The 13,065-nt window shown below is 41.8% G+C and overlaps 1 pseudogene; it reads left to right on the forward strand.

Moving 5' to 3' along the window:
• Window positions 1-11,414: 11,414 nt before the first annotated feature.
• On the forward strand, window positions 11,415-11,659 carry LOC110582575 (annotated as a pseudogene).
• The last annotated feature ends 1,406 nt before the right edge of the window (window positions 11,660-13,065 follow it).

A 13,065-nucleotide genomic window follows, 5' to 3' on the forward strand; every position in this document is an offset into this window, starting at 1 on the left:
AGTTAGGGACATAAATATTTACAATTGTTAGATCTTCTTGATAGCATGATAGATGTTTCTCCATCCCCTCACTTTCTTTTCTCTTCTTTTTAAAAAAGATTTTATTTATTTATTTGAGAGAGAGAAAGAGAGAGCACACGAATTGGGGGAGGGGCAGAGGGAGAGGGAGAAGCAGACTCCCCGCTGAGTGTGGAGCCTGATGTGGGGCTCCATCTCAGGACCCTGAGATCATCACCTGAGCCAAAGTCAGATGCTTAACCAACTGTGCCACCCAGGTGCTCCTCCATTCCCTCACTTTCAATCTGTAGGTGTCTTTAGGTCTAAAATGAGTCTTTTGTAGTCAGCATATAAGTGGATCTTGTTTTTTTAATCCATTCTGATACCTTGTATCTTTTGATTGGAGCATTTAGTCCATTTACATTCAGAGTGCTTATTGAAAGGTATGAATTCACTGCCATTGTGTTACCTTACCTGTAGAGTTGGTGTTTCTGGTGATGTTCTCTGGTCCTTTTAGTCTTTGTTGCTTTTGGTCTTTTTTTCTCTACTCAGAGAGTCCCCCTTAAAATTTCTTGCAGTGCTGGTTTAGTGGTCAAGAATGCCTGTAGTTTTTGTTTGTCTGGGAAACTCTATCTCTCCTTTTATTCTGAATGACTGCCTTGCTGGACAAAGAATTCTTGGCTGCATATTTTTCCCATTCAGCAAGTTGAATTATCCTGCCACTCTCTTCTGGCCTGCAAAGTTTCTGTGGACAGATCTGCTAGGAATCTGATCTGTTTTCCCTTGTAGGTAAAGTGCTTTTTTCCCCTTGCTGCTTTCAGGATTCTTTCCTTGTCTGTGTATTTTGTGAATTTAGCTGTGATACACCTTGGTGATGTTTGGTTTTTGTTGAATTTAATGGGAGTTCTTTGTGCTTCTTGGTTTTTGATATCTGTGTTCTTCTCCAGATTAGGAAAGTTTCAGCTATAATTTGTTTGAATAAAACTTCTGCCCCTTTTCTCTCTCTTCATCTTCTGAGACTCCTAGGATATGAATGTTATTACATTTTAATAAGTTGCTGAGTTCTCTAACTCTACCTTTCTGACCATTATCTTTCTTTCCCTCTTCTTTTCTTTTTAAAAGCTTCATTATTTTCCATAATTTTATCTTCTATATCACTGATTTGTTTCTCTGCTTCATCTATCCTCATTTTTATGGCATCCGTTTGGGTTTGCATCTTGGTTCTAGCATTTTAAATTTTGGCCTGACTAGATTTCATTTCTTTTATCTCTGTAGTAAGAGATTCTCTAATGTCTTCTATGCTTTTTTCAAGCCCAGCTAGTATCCTTATAATCATTGTTTTAAAATCTAGCTCAAACATCTTACTTATATTTGTATTGATTAAATCCCTGGCCATGAGTCCTACTTCCTGTTCTTTCTTTTGGGGTGAATTTCTCTATCTCATCATTTTGTCTAGAAAAGAAAAGAAGGAAAAAAATAACCAATAAAACAAAACCCCCCAACCCCCCCCCAGGTCCTGGGTGTGTTTTGGTCTGCTTGTTTATTTCTTTTATTTATTTCTTTTATTTTATTTGACAGAGAGAGACACAGCGAAAGAGGGAACACAAGCAGGGGGAATGGGAGAAGGAGAAGCAGGCCTCCTGCCTAGCAGGGAGCCCAATGTGGGGCTCGATCCCAGGATCCTGGGATCACCACCTGAGCCGAAGGCAGACGCCTAATGACTGAGCCACCCAGGCGCCCCTGGTCTGCTTGTTTAAAGAATCTTCCAAAACGTGGTCACTTTTCTACTTGTAGACTTGCACTTTTTGTTCTCTCAGACCTCCAGTTGATTTTTTAGGTGTTCAGAATGATTTGATAACTAGCTGTGTTCAAGGGACAAGGCAAGCTTAGGGTCCCCCTACTCCTCTGCCATCTTAACTCCTCCAATGAAAACTTTTTATTCTACCCTTCTTAATTCTTTGGCTGGTCTAATAATCAAATTAACATAGGACAGATTAATAAGAGAAAAACAAATTTAATCCTCCACAAAGACAATGAGACTCAAGGATAAACTGGGCAGTTGAGGCTTATATGCCATCCTGAGCTAAGGAATGAGATAGGGGCCTGAGACTTTAATGGGGAGGTAGGTGACTCACAGGGCCATAAGAAGAGCAGATGTTCGGTAATTAGATTTTAGTTCTGCCATACAGATAGGTCATTCAGGTTAAACAAAAAAAAAAGTTATCTATTGGTAATAGATCTCTTTCTGGGCCAGGTCCCCTCTCTAAATTCTTTTAGGTAGTTAAGGGAAGTTAAAAGGTTTTCTTGAATCTGCTGGATCTTGATTGCCTCAAAATAGTCCACATGCCAAAGTAACACATTCTGGGGAAACTTGTTCTGAACCCTTTCACCCATGTGATTCTATTATGTAATCAAGGTTAAAAATCAATGCAGTATTGGAAATTGCCAAAGAAGCCCTTGGAACAGCCCAAAATCCTTCTATTGTCCTTCTCTCTCTCTCCTTTCTCCTCCCTCCTTCCCTTCCTCCCTCCCTCCCTCTCTCATAGGTGTCTCCGAATCTAGCCCGAGTTAGTATTTATTCCCTACTACTAGAAGAATCATAATTATTATGGATTGAGGGGGAGAAGAATATACCACCTCAAAATATGCCTCTTTGGCATAAGGGTTATTTTAGGCTGTTTCTTTATTTTATTTTTTAAAAACATTTTATTTATTTGACAGAGAGAGAGAGAGCACACACAAGCAGGGAGAAGGGGAGAGGGAGAAGCAGGCTCCCTGCTAAGCAGGGAGCCTGATGCAGGTCTTGATCCCAGCACCCTGGGATCATGACCTGAGCTGAAGGCAGACACTTAACCAACTGAGCCACCCTGGTGCCCCAAGACTGTTTATTTTTTAAGAAACAACAGACACAGTGGAAGTTACCCCTTTGTAAGAGACACTTACATGTATAAGGGAAATCTCCATTTCTAAGGGTATCTGCTTCTGTACCAGGAAAAGGGGGTTGACCAAGTCTGTAGAAACTCTTATCAAAGGGGAAGGCACTGAGGAATTTGCATAACAACCATATCCTTGTTTTCTGTGACCTGGTAACTTCCCATAAATGTCTTCCTAACCCCCCAATATCTTCTTTTGTCTTCACCTGGAGACATTATTTAAGGTGATGGCCTGGGCCATTTCAACGAGTTACTCAGTTTTCCTGGGTATCTCTCATGCATATAGGAGACATACTTGTTATTAAACTTGTTTGGTTTTCTTCTGTTAATCTGCCTTCTTATTACAGAGGTGTCTCAGCCAAGAATCTAGAAGGGTAGAGGGTAGAGGAAAAATTATTTTTCCTCCCCCATAAGATGATATCCATGTCAAGAATACCATCTTTGGAATTTTTTTTGTTCATAGAAATATATCACTTAGCTACATAACCTCCCATTTTGTTATTATGGATCTGGGTTTTGTTTTTTTTTTAAAGATTTTATTTACGAGAGAGAGAGAGAGAGTGTGAAAATCTCTAAGGATTTTAGGGATAGAGGGAGAAAATCTTCATGTAGACTCCCCGCTGAGTGCAGAGTCCAATGCAGGGCTCAATCCCCGACCCATGAGATCATGACCAGAGCTGAAACCAAGAGTTGGACACCCAACTGACTGAGCCACCCAGGCACCCTGTGGATCTGGCTTTTTACAAAATTGCTATTTTGTGTTTTCCAGTATTTCCCTAACAGGTCCTGCATATTCCCCTTAAGATATGAATATTTTGTTTTTTAAAGGTTTTCAGGCACTAATTCTATTCCCTTATTTTAGCTTCCTATTTTTATGTCTGCATAATTTTTGTCATACTGCCCAGATTGTAACTTTTGGGAGCAAACAATAAAGATAGAATGCCTTGAATTTGCATTGGGTGAACTGGAATTTAAATCTCTTCTCTTCACTCCCAGTAGCCTCAGTGTGTGTATATGTGTTTGTGCATGCATGTGTGCACACGTGTGCATGTGTATTTTAGTATAAGTGCAGTGCCACTCCTCACACCTTAATGTATTATAAAATATCTCATTTACCTTTCTTCTTTTTTTGGCTGTCCTTCATTTTCCTTATTTGCTCCACATGATTCCAAGAAGATGAGAAACTTAATATGAACATTTGTGTTGCTTACTGTCAGCCTGAAAAACAATTGCCAATAGACTCTATTGGTTTGTATCATCAAACCTACATAGATTCACACACACACACACAATCGAATTTTAGTGTAACCAAATTGCCAGATATGCCTTTGGCATGTCTGCCTTGTCGGTGACCAGCTGAGACTTGTGATATAGGCCTCAGGGTGTGTACGCTCCCCAGCTGTACTGACCAGCTGGCAGATGGCCCCATGCTGGCAGGGTGGTACTGTTAGCCCCACCAGCATGCCATTCCACCCAGAAATAGAAAGAGAGGGTTGATTTTTCCCTCTGCACTGTCAGCAGAAATTTCCCTTCAAGATCACTTAGGATACTTTCGTAAGTATGAAGGAGCTCCATTTATTAGCTAAACTTATCTAATAACCTTATAGCCTTATTTAAGTTTGGGAGGACCCAGTGATTTTTAATTGAAAATGTTGGTTGTGAACTGCTATGAGATTTAATAATGTTATTTCTGTCTTAAAATTCCATTACCCAGGATTGAGCCAAAGTGCTTTTGTGAGTCACTTGGATTCATCTCCTGGCCAGCTGCACATTTGATTTTGAATTACTGTGCTGCCTGCATACAAGGAAATGCCCACTGTTCTTCTCTCCTCTACACATGACATCCTTTCTAGTTTCTGTTTTAAAGTGAGGGATGATAAACTGGGCTGGGAATCAAGAGATAATCAAAAGATAAATACAATCAAGAGATAAATATTTGGATTACATTTCTATCACAAAGGGTTGCTTGACATCTGATTTAAGTAGGTTGGGATTTGATGGTAATTCACTGAAAAATTGTTGTACCATTCATCACTAAGCCGCCCAAAGATATCCAGCCTTCAGGAGTTATCATTCCTTTAATACTCACAAACAAATCAAATACACTCACAGCCCATCTCACATGTACTTGGGAGTTCCCGTATCTCTAGGAAATAGGGGCAGGGGGTCTAAACTTCCTAGCAGGTCTTCCTTTGGTTTCCTGCTATGCTAAATTCCTATTTGTTGCCCTGCATCTGATTTCCTGGCCTGTGTTTTCCCTTCTGTTTTTTCATCAATTATGGAAGGCAATTTTGCTTTTAATTTTCTACCAGTTTTCTCTTATCCAAGACAGTCTACCTAATCAACTTCTACTGAAAATTTAAAGGTAAAGAGTTGTGTGGGTATGTGTATATTATGGGCTGAATTATTCCCCCCCTCCCCATTCATATATTGAAGTCTTAACCTCCATTACCTTAGAAAGTGACTGTATTTGAAGGTAGGGCTTTTAAAGAGGTAATTAAGTTTAAACGACATCATTGGTGTGGACCCTAATCCAATAGGACTGATGTTATTATACGAAGAGATTAGGACACAGGCATGTCCAGCAAAAATGACCATGTGAGGACACAGAGGAAGATGACCATCTACCAGCCAAGGAAATAGGCCTCAGGAGAAATCAACCCGTTTGACACTCTCATTTCAGACTTCTAGCCTCCAAAAGCGTGAGAAAATAAATTTCTGTTGTTTAAACCACACAATCTGTGGTAATTTGTGATGGCAGCCCTAGAAAACTAATATAAGGCGTTCTATCAGAACAGAGCACAGCACGAGAAACAATTTACAACTGAACGGTAACCATCTTTACTTTAAAGATGTCTTTGGCTTCCCTCACCACTGAAGATTTCTCATGGCCATCTTTTCTTCTTATGATCTTGTCTTTTTTTTTCACGTTGTCAGTGCCTTCCTTTCTCTTTAGGCCTCTTTATCTCTCCCTGATTCTTCCCCTAAGGAGGAGGAACTCTCATTTTTGTCCAGGAGAATGGAATTCTTAAGGAAGCATAAGGCTGGGTGGGTCCTTGAGGCACAGAGAGACCTGGCGGCTCCACCACGTCCCAGCTGTGGGCTTTGGGTAGCTTACTGAAGCCTCCCTTCAACAGGTTCTTCTCTGTAAATTGGGGATGGCAATGGCACTTCTCTTACGAGTTGTTCCGATGATTAAATAAAACAGTGCATGTGAAGCACTTAGCAGAGTCCTGAGCTCAACAAACACCAGTTCCTACAATGTCACCAACCCACCAAGTGGTACATTAGTAGATGGAGAAAAAGGATGATAAATTGATGCCGGTGCCCAACCTAGCCTGTGTGTAAATACTAAACAAGGTCACATTTCCTTTGATATACAAATGGGCCAGGCAGACTCTTCTCTTTGAATTAGCACATCTCTTCTTTTATGAGTTCAGCTGTCTTTACTCCTCAGGGCTCCGGTGCAGGCACCTAGGTTCTTTGAAGGCCTGACAGCACTAAAGTGGGCGAATACAAAGAGCCACTGAACAGGTATCTTGCTTGCCTGCAGTAGAGAGCTCAAGTTGTCCTTCTGGCTCACAGAAGGTCCAGTCCAATTCATAGAGTAGGAGAACAGAAAGGAGTCTGGGGCAGGAATATTAGTTAAGAATAAATAATGTCGGTGGCGCCTGGGTGGCTCAGTCGTTAAGCATCTGCCTTCAGCTCAGGTCATGATCCCAGGGTCCTGGGATTGAGCCCCGCATCGGGCTCCCTGCTCCGCGGGAGGCCTGCTTCTTCCTCTGCCACTCCCCCTGCTTGTGTTCCTGCTCTCGCTGTGTCTCTCTGTCAAATAAATAAATCTTTAAAAAAATAAAAGTTTTTATAACAGAATTGTTGAGATAACACATTTCTAAAATTCTCTACATTTTCAGAGTGCCTGGGTGGCTCAGTCGTTAGGCAGCTGCCTTCAGCTCAGGTCATGATCCCAGGGTCCTGGGATCGAGCCCCGCATCGGGCTCCCTGCATCACGGGGAAGCCTGCTTCTCCCTCTCTCACTCCCCCCTGCTTGTGTTCCCTCTCTCGCTGTGTCTGTCTCTGTCAAAGAAATAAATAAAATCTTAAAAAAAAAAAAAAAGAATAAATAACATCTGTGTGTGTATGTGTGAGTCTTTCTTGGGGGCACAGTGTACCAGTAAATAGCAGGATACAGAGCTCTAACCCTTGTCACCTTTACTAAAACCAATAGAAATTTTGTTGGTATTACTGAGGCACAAGGTAGAAACAGCCTTGCTAATTAAGTTGCTGGCCTCAGCAACTTAAGATAGACCAGGCTGCAAGGTTGGCTTCCTCACGGCCAGGGTAGGGCCCCCTTTGTAACTCACAAATGGTGAGTGACGCTGTAAGAGGCCAGCAGCCAGAGTACCCCCAAAGATGTGCAATCTCAGAGAAATGACACTTTAAGCACCCAATGCAAGAAGATTGATTCCCAAGTGACACCAGTCTGTGGCCACTAGGGATCTAAGTCGTGCAAAGGTGTCGATACATTCTGGCATTGAAACTTGATTTCATCTCCTTTGAAAGCTTTCCCTATTATGTGTAGTTAATGAAAGGCATTGAGAAGAAAGCACCATTCAAACCTTGACTTTTTGTCTAATATACAAAAATTTCTCACACAGAGCTTTTAGGGGGTAGTTATTAATTACACACATTATGGATTATACAATCAATATGCCTGAATTCCTCTAAATTATCCCATAATTTGATCACAGAGTAACTCAGTTAACAAGGCAGAAATAACTTTTAAATGATGCCTAATTACCACCCTAACCACCAGATGTCAGTTTTCAAATGCAGGTCACAGATCGAAAGGCATTTTTTACAATTGCAGGGGAGGGAATGGTGGCTGGTGAAGGAAGTTCAGCAGTCCTGCTACAAGACTTCCCGGGGAGTGTGTCTGGAAATGAGAGCAGCACGGTAGGAACTTCATTTCCATTTGAACAGTGCTGGCTAGATGATGGGGCTGGTGTGTGTCTGTGTGCTTCGTGATAGTCACGGTATCCTGTGATGATAGTGAGCTTCCTATGGTAAATTTGTGTGCTTCCTATGATAGATAGGGATCCTGTGATGAGGGCGTTGGTGTGTGTCACGGTCTGCCTGGACCCCAGAAACCATCATGAGATCCCCAAATAGATGCTGAGTTGAACGGAATACCCCTGGCAGTGTCACCCTGTAGGTGATGAGGTGACCGTATGGTGGACGTGAAGGGTGGGCGGGCAGTGAGGAATCTCTCATGTTCTCTCCAAGCGGTGTGTCCCTCCCACAACAGCCAGCAACCCAGGGACTGCATGACTTTCAACAGAGCCCCTCAATCCTGTGAAATTTGAAAATTTGAAACTATGCATCCTTCTCCACCTGAAGGCGCCCCTCGGTGTGAGATCAGTAAAGCTATTTCCATTTGTACGAAAGAAGATGTAGCCTTGCCATCAATGTTTTTGGTTTTCTAAACTGGCCCTCCTGTATAAACTGAAACACAGCCTGATTTTCCGACTTCCTGACTCCAGGCTCATGGGGGTGCTGAGGGGGGCGGGGGTGGTGTGGTAAAGGCAGTGTACTCTTTGAAGTTACAGGGACTTGTCTTCTCATCAGAGAGTCTCTCTCTCTCTTTTTTTTTTTTTACTTTGAGCAGGATAAGCTGAGGGGAAAATGTAGATGCCGACACCTCTTTCTTAGAGTTATTGTGAAGACGATATGAAACACTGTTACTACTGCCCTTGGTAGGTCACAGTAGCCCGCAGCTCTCACCCCGTCATCATCAATGTTGTCCATCATCATGACCATCTTCTCTGCTCATAGTTTCATAAACATATGAAGCCAATTGCTGACCAGCAGTGTGTGCTTATCCCCCTCTTCCGCATTTTGTTCCATCTTCTAAATCACACCTGTTCTCCCAGGTGGGGCTTGAATCTAATCTGTGCCTTGCCTCACGCTTCCTGCCCAGGACACGCCTCCTCTGTTCCACTCCGTGCTTGTCTTGCTACTGTTTGTTGCTCTGTCTTCTAACCTTTTCTTCTATCTGCCTTTTCTCCCCACTGAAGGTTCTGGAAGGCAAGAACTTGCCTCACGCTGTGTTAGTCTTGTCGGTTCTATACCAAGTAGAGTCCATATAATAAGAGGTCAATACTTACTTGAACGATGAATAAAAACATATGCAAATTGTTAAGTATATTCTCTTGGTGATGTCAGTGGATATGGAGTAAAACACACAGAATGTAGCTGGGAAAAACCTTTGAACTCATCCAGTCCATCTTTCATTTAACAGGTAGGGAAACTGAAACCCAGAAAAGCAATAGGCACTTGTACTCAGAGTTTTAACTTAACCTGTATTCCTATTGCCTGAACTATATCTTGTTCAGTAAAAGTATACAGAAGTTTTATGTCATAATAAACCTAAATATGCAGCATTTCCGTAGAAGCATATTGGATTCTTTGTATGTGGACTGCCAGAAAATGTCTCCTTAAAAAAAAAAAAAAAAAAAAAAAATCCCTGAATTTTTTTTTTTTTAAACCAGGAACAATCCAGCATACTGACATTTATGTTCCCAGACCAGACCACTATATATCTGTGTGCTCATTAGAGTGGGAACTTTTAGCTGCCTGCCCTGCCTCTTTTTTCCTTTCTAATAATCCTGGATTTTTGTGCAGGTCGACTTTCCTCCTTCATGCGGCCCATGAGATTCAGAGGAAGCTGCCTCAGTTTGGCTCCAGGGAAGGAACATGGCTGATCTAAGACTTTAAAACCAATCCAGTTAATTTTGGAGTCAGCCAGTTTGAGAATGGATATGTTTTAGGATTTTGACCAATGAGCCAAGAGAAATGGTTTTTCAGGGCTTTATGGGAAAATCCCTCTCCCCCTCCTAGGATCCTTCTGGGAACCGTTCTCTCTCTCCCACTGAATGTGAAGGGCATGCCATGCGGCCCAGACTTGTACTGGAAGCATCCTAAGGCCATAAAAGGAACCAGCCTTGAGACAAAACAGCATTGTGGACAGCAGACTAAACACGATAATAGCACGGGCTCCCCATGATATTGTCCAGCTGTGGATCAGCAACTCCACCCCCACTTGTGGACCTCACGTGACACGAGATGATAGAGTTCCTTAAAGCTGAAATCTATTGCTTGCCTAACGTTCTTTTTTTTTATAAATTTTTTTTTTTTTAATTTGCGAGAGAGAGAATGAGAGAGAGCACGAGAGGGGGGAGGGTCAGAGGGAGAAGCAGAACCCCCGCCGAGCAGGGAGCCCGATGTGGGACTTGATGCGGGACTCGATCCAGAGACTCCAGGATCACGACCTGAGCTGAAGGCAGTCGCCCAACCAACTGAGCCACCCAGGCGCCCGCTTGGCTAACATTCTAACAGAAGTGCTCATGGGTAGATATTTTCCTGTACGTACAAAATGGTTCCCTGGCAGGTCATGAAATACAGTATCAGCTGTAATGTAAATTAAAACACTTACAAACTCTCCAAGGAGTTCTGAACTATTTAAGTGCTTCAGAGCATGGTTAGAGATTTCCAGAATAGTGACTTCTTAAATATCACTGAAACTCCTAGCAGCCCTAAGGGTCTATGACTCTGAATGCTAAAACTTCATGGATACCATCTTGGAACAAGCTTTTGGTGGAAGTGGAGAATTTTGTAGGTCTGATGTAGATCGGGGTTGATAAGGATGATGGGGAAAGAAGAGCTCTTAGCATGCACAGTGAAGATAAAACCCCTTAATGCCTTTATTAAATTTCTGAAAAATCTCTTGTTTGGGTGATATGACTTAATAATAATGTCATAATATTAATTATTATACACTTTGTGCCAAATAACATATAAACATTTGCCCATTTAATTGTTCTAGCTACTGTGGTGTGTCATCCCTATTTAGTAGACAGGCAAACTGAGACTTACACAAATTAAGAAACATGACAAAAATCTAACAGACAGAAGATAGAAAAGGGAGCCACCATTTCAACTTATGAGCGTTTCTCTTTAAAACCTGGGCTATCAGCCAATATACTATATTGCCTTAAAACAACATTATCATTTTGCTAATTTATTCATAGTAAGCAATGAATATTCACTAAGTGCGGGGCACTGTTCTAGGCCCAGTAGAATACATTAGTAAATAAAATAAGGTTGTGCTGTTGCAGAGCTTACATTCTAGTAGGAGAGGATGGACTAAAAAAACAAGTGCAGAAACATAGGTACTTTTGTGTATATAATGCATACACGATGTAAAATGTAATGAGGAGAGCCAGAACTCTTTCTGTGTGACCTCTTTACAAAAATATTAACATCTAGTGGGTCAAGGTGTACAGCTAACAAGAAACTGGTGCATTTCAGAGATGGGCCACGGCTTTGGTAGGGATGGCTACACCTGCGGAGTCTAAGCATCGCCAGCCGCTCCCATAGGAGACTGGTTCAGTTGACCAGCCCCCCTCCCGCCCCAAGTTAGTCATGTGTCACCGAAAAGCTGGGATCAAAAATGGCCATATGCCCTAGAAAATGCAACGGGACTTGGTGGAGTGTATTACCCAGGCGTTGGAGAAATATAGAGAAGGCCACTGTGGCCCATATTCAGGCGTTTGAGCTGTCGCTGCATCGTGTGGAGGAACTGCAGTAGTCACGTGACACACGGAACCAAACACTTCATCTACATTCACCTGGGCCAGGTGGCCATGCTTCTGTTCCAACCTGGTTAAAGGCAAGGACTGTGTCACACACCCAGGGATCGGTCCAAAAACAAGGACTAAAGTCTACCATTCAAATACCAGAGACTGATGTCTTCGGCCTCGTCTAAGGGAATGCCTTGATTTTTGAACCTTTATTGTGTTGTTTTGTACAGGGCATTCTCCGTACGAATTTATGGTGTTTATAGAAAAATTAGCAAAACAGCTTCCATTTGTATTTGTTTTCTATTCCATGCCTCTCTGCCTCTTGTTTTTTCTCCTCAAAATCCATTCCTTTCAAAAAAGAAAAAAAAAAATCTCTTGGAGAAGCAAAACAAAACAACAGAAACTGGTGCCTTTCGACTCTAGGGGAAAATCCTGCCATGGTTAGATTGTTAAGATGAAGTCGGTGGCTTTCGGTCAGACGTTGCAATCTCCAACGCTTGCCAGTAGGTGGCAGTCATGCCTTATAAACATTAGAGAGAGGAGCCTGATTGGCACTTAGAGCTTAAAATGAGACTTAACGTTCTTTGATTTTATAATGCTAGAGCTTCCTATGCTATCTAATTATCTCTGTCGAATGGGTTGGGTATATGAAAGACTTAATCAGTACAATTTGAAATACAGGTAATGTGGCTGTGTCACTCTCAGTGACAATTTATACAACTTTTATTTTAAGGCAGTCCTAAGAGTGTAGCATATTTTGTTGGAGCCTATGGATTATATTTATATTCATGATGAACAATCGACTGCATGATGAAAATAGGCTTATGGAAGTGCAGCATTCTGTTAAATTATATGGTCAGAACACACTTAGAGCTGAGAATCTAATAAAGGTTTTCACAGAGGAAAATGCGATTGAAAAATAAAACCCATGCCTAGAAATTGATATGCCTTTTAATCAAGCTTGCAAAGTTGTTCTCATAATTTGCACTGAATCTTTGCTACCTTACAGGAAGGAGAACATTATAATATGCTGCATTTAGAAAGAAAAGACATGCACATTCTGGGCTGTGATTAAAGGCCTACTCTGTCCCTACCATGATCCTTATCATTTTCCTTCAAAATTAGATCGAGGGGTTAGAACAGGTAAATGTATAGCACAGGGGCATCATTCTGTCCTTCAATCCACACTGCTCTTTGCAGTGAGTGAGTGAGACCCAGTGTTGGAAGAAACATGAGATGGAGCAGTGAGCAGAATTTTAAAGGGCGTGTCTATGTCTGACAATGTCTTTACTATCATTGTTTAAAGGTGCAGCCACTGGGCCCTTAGACGCTCCCTTTTGCTCTCTCACATGCTTGCTAGTCTATAAGCCTACTGCATTTGCTGAGAATGTTATTTGCTTTCTGTCAGATTTACTGTCTGAATTGCAAGGCAACATCTTATTTTAAAAGCCTCCAGTCCCTTGTTGTTGCGTTAAGAAGCTATCAGTCAATTA

The sequence above is a fragment of the Neomonachus schauinslandi genome, chromosome 1, assembly GCF_002201575.2.
Source record: "Neomonachus schauinslandi chromosome 1, ASM220157v2, whole genome shotgun sequence".
Classification (NCBI taxonomy): Eukaryota; Metazoa; Chordata; class Mammalia; order Carnivora; family Phocidae; genus Neomonachus; species Neomonachus schauinslandi.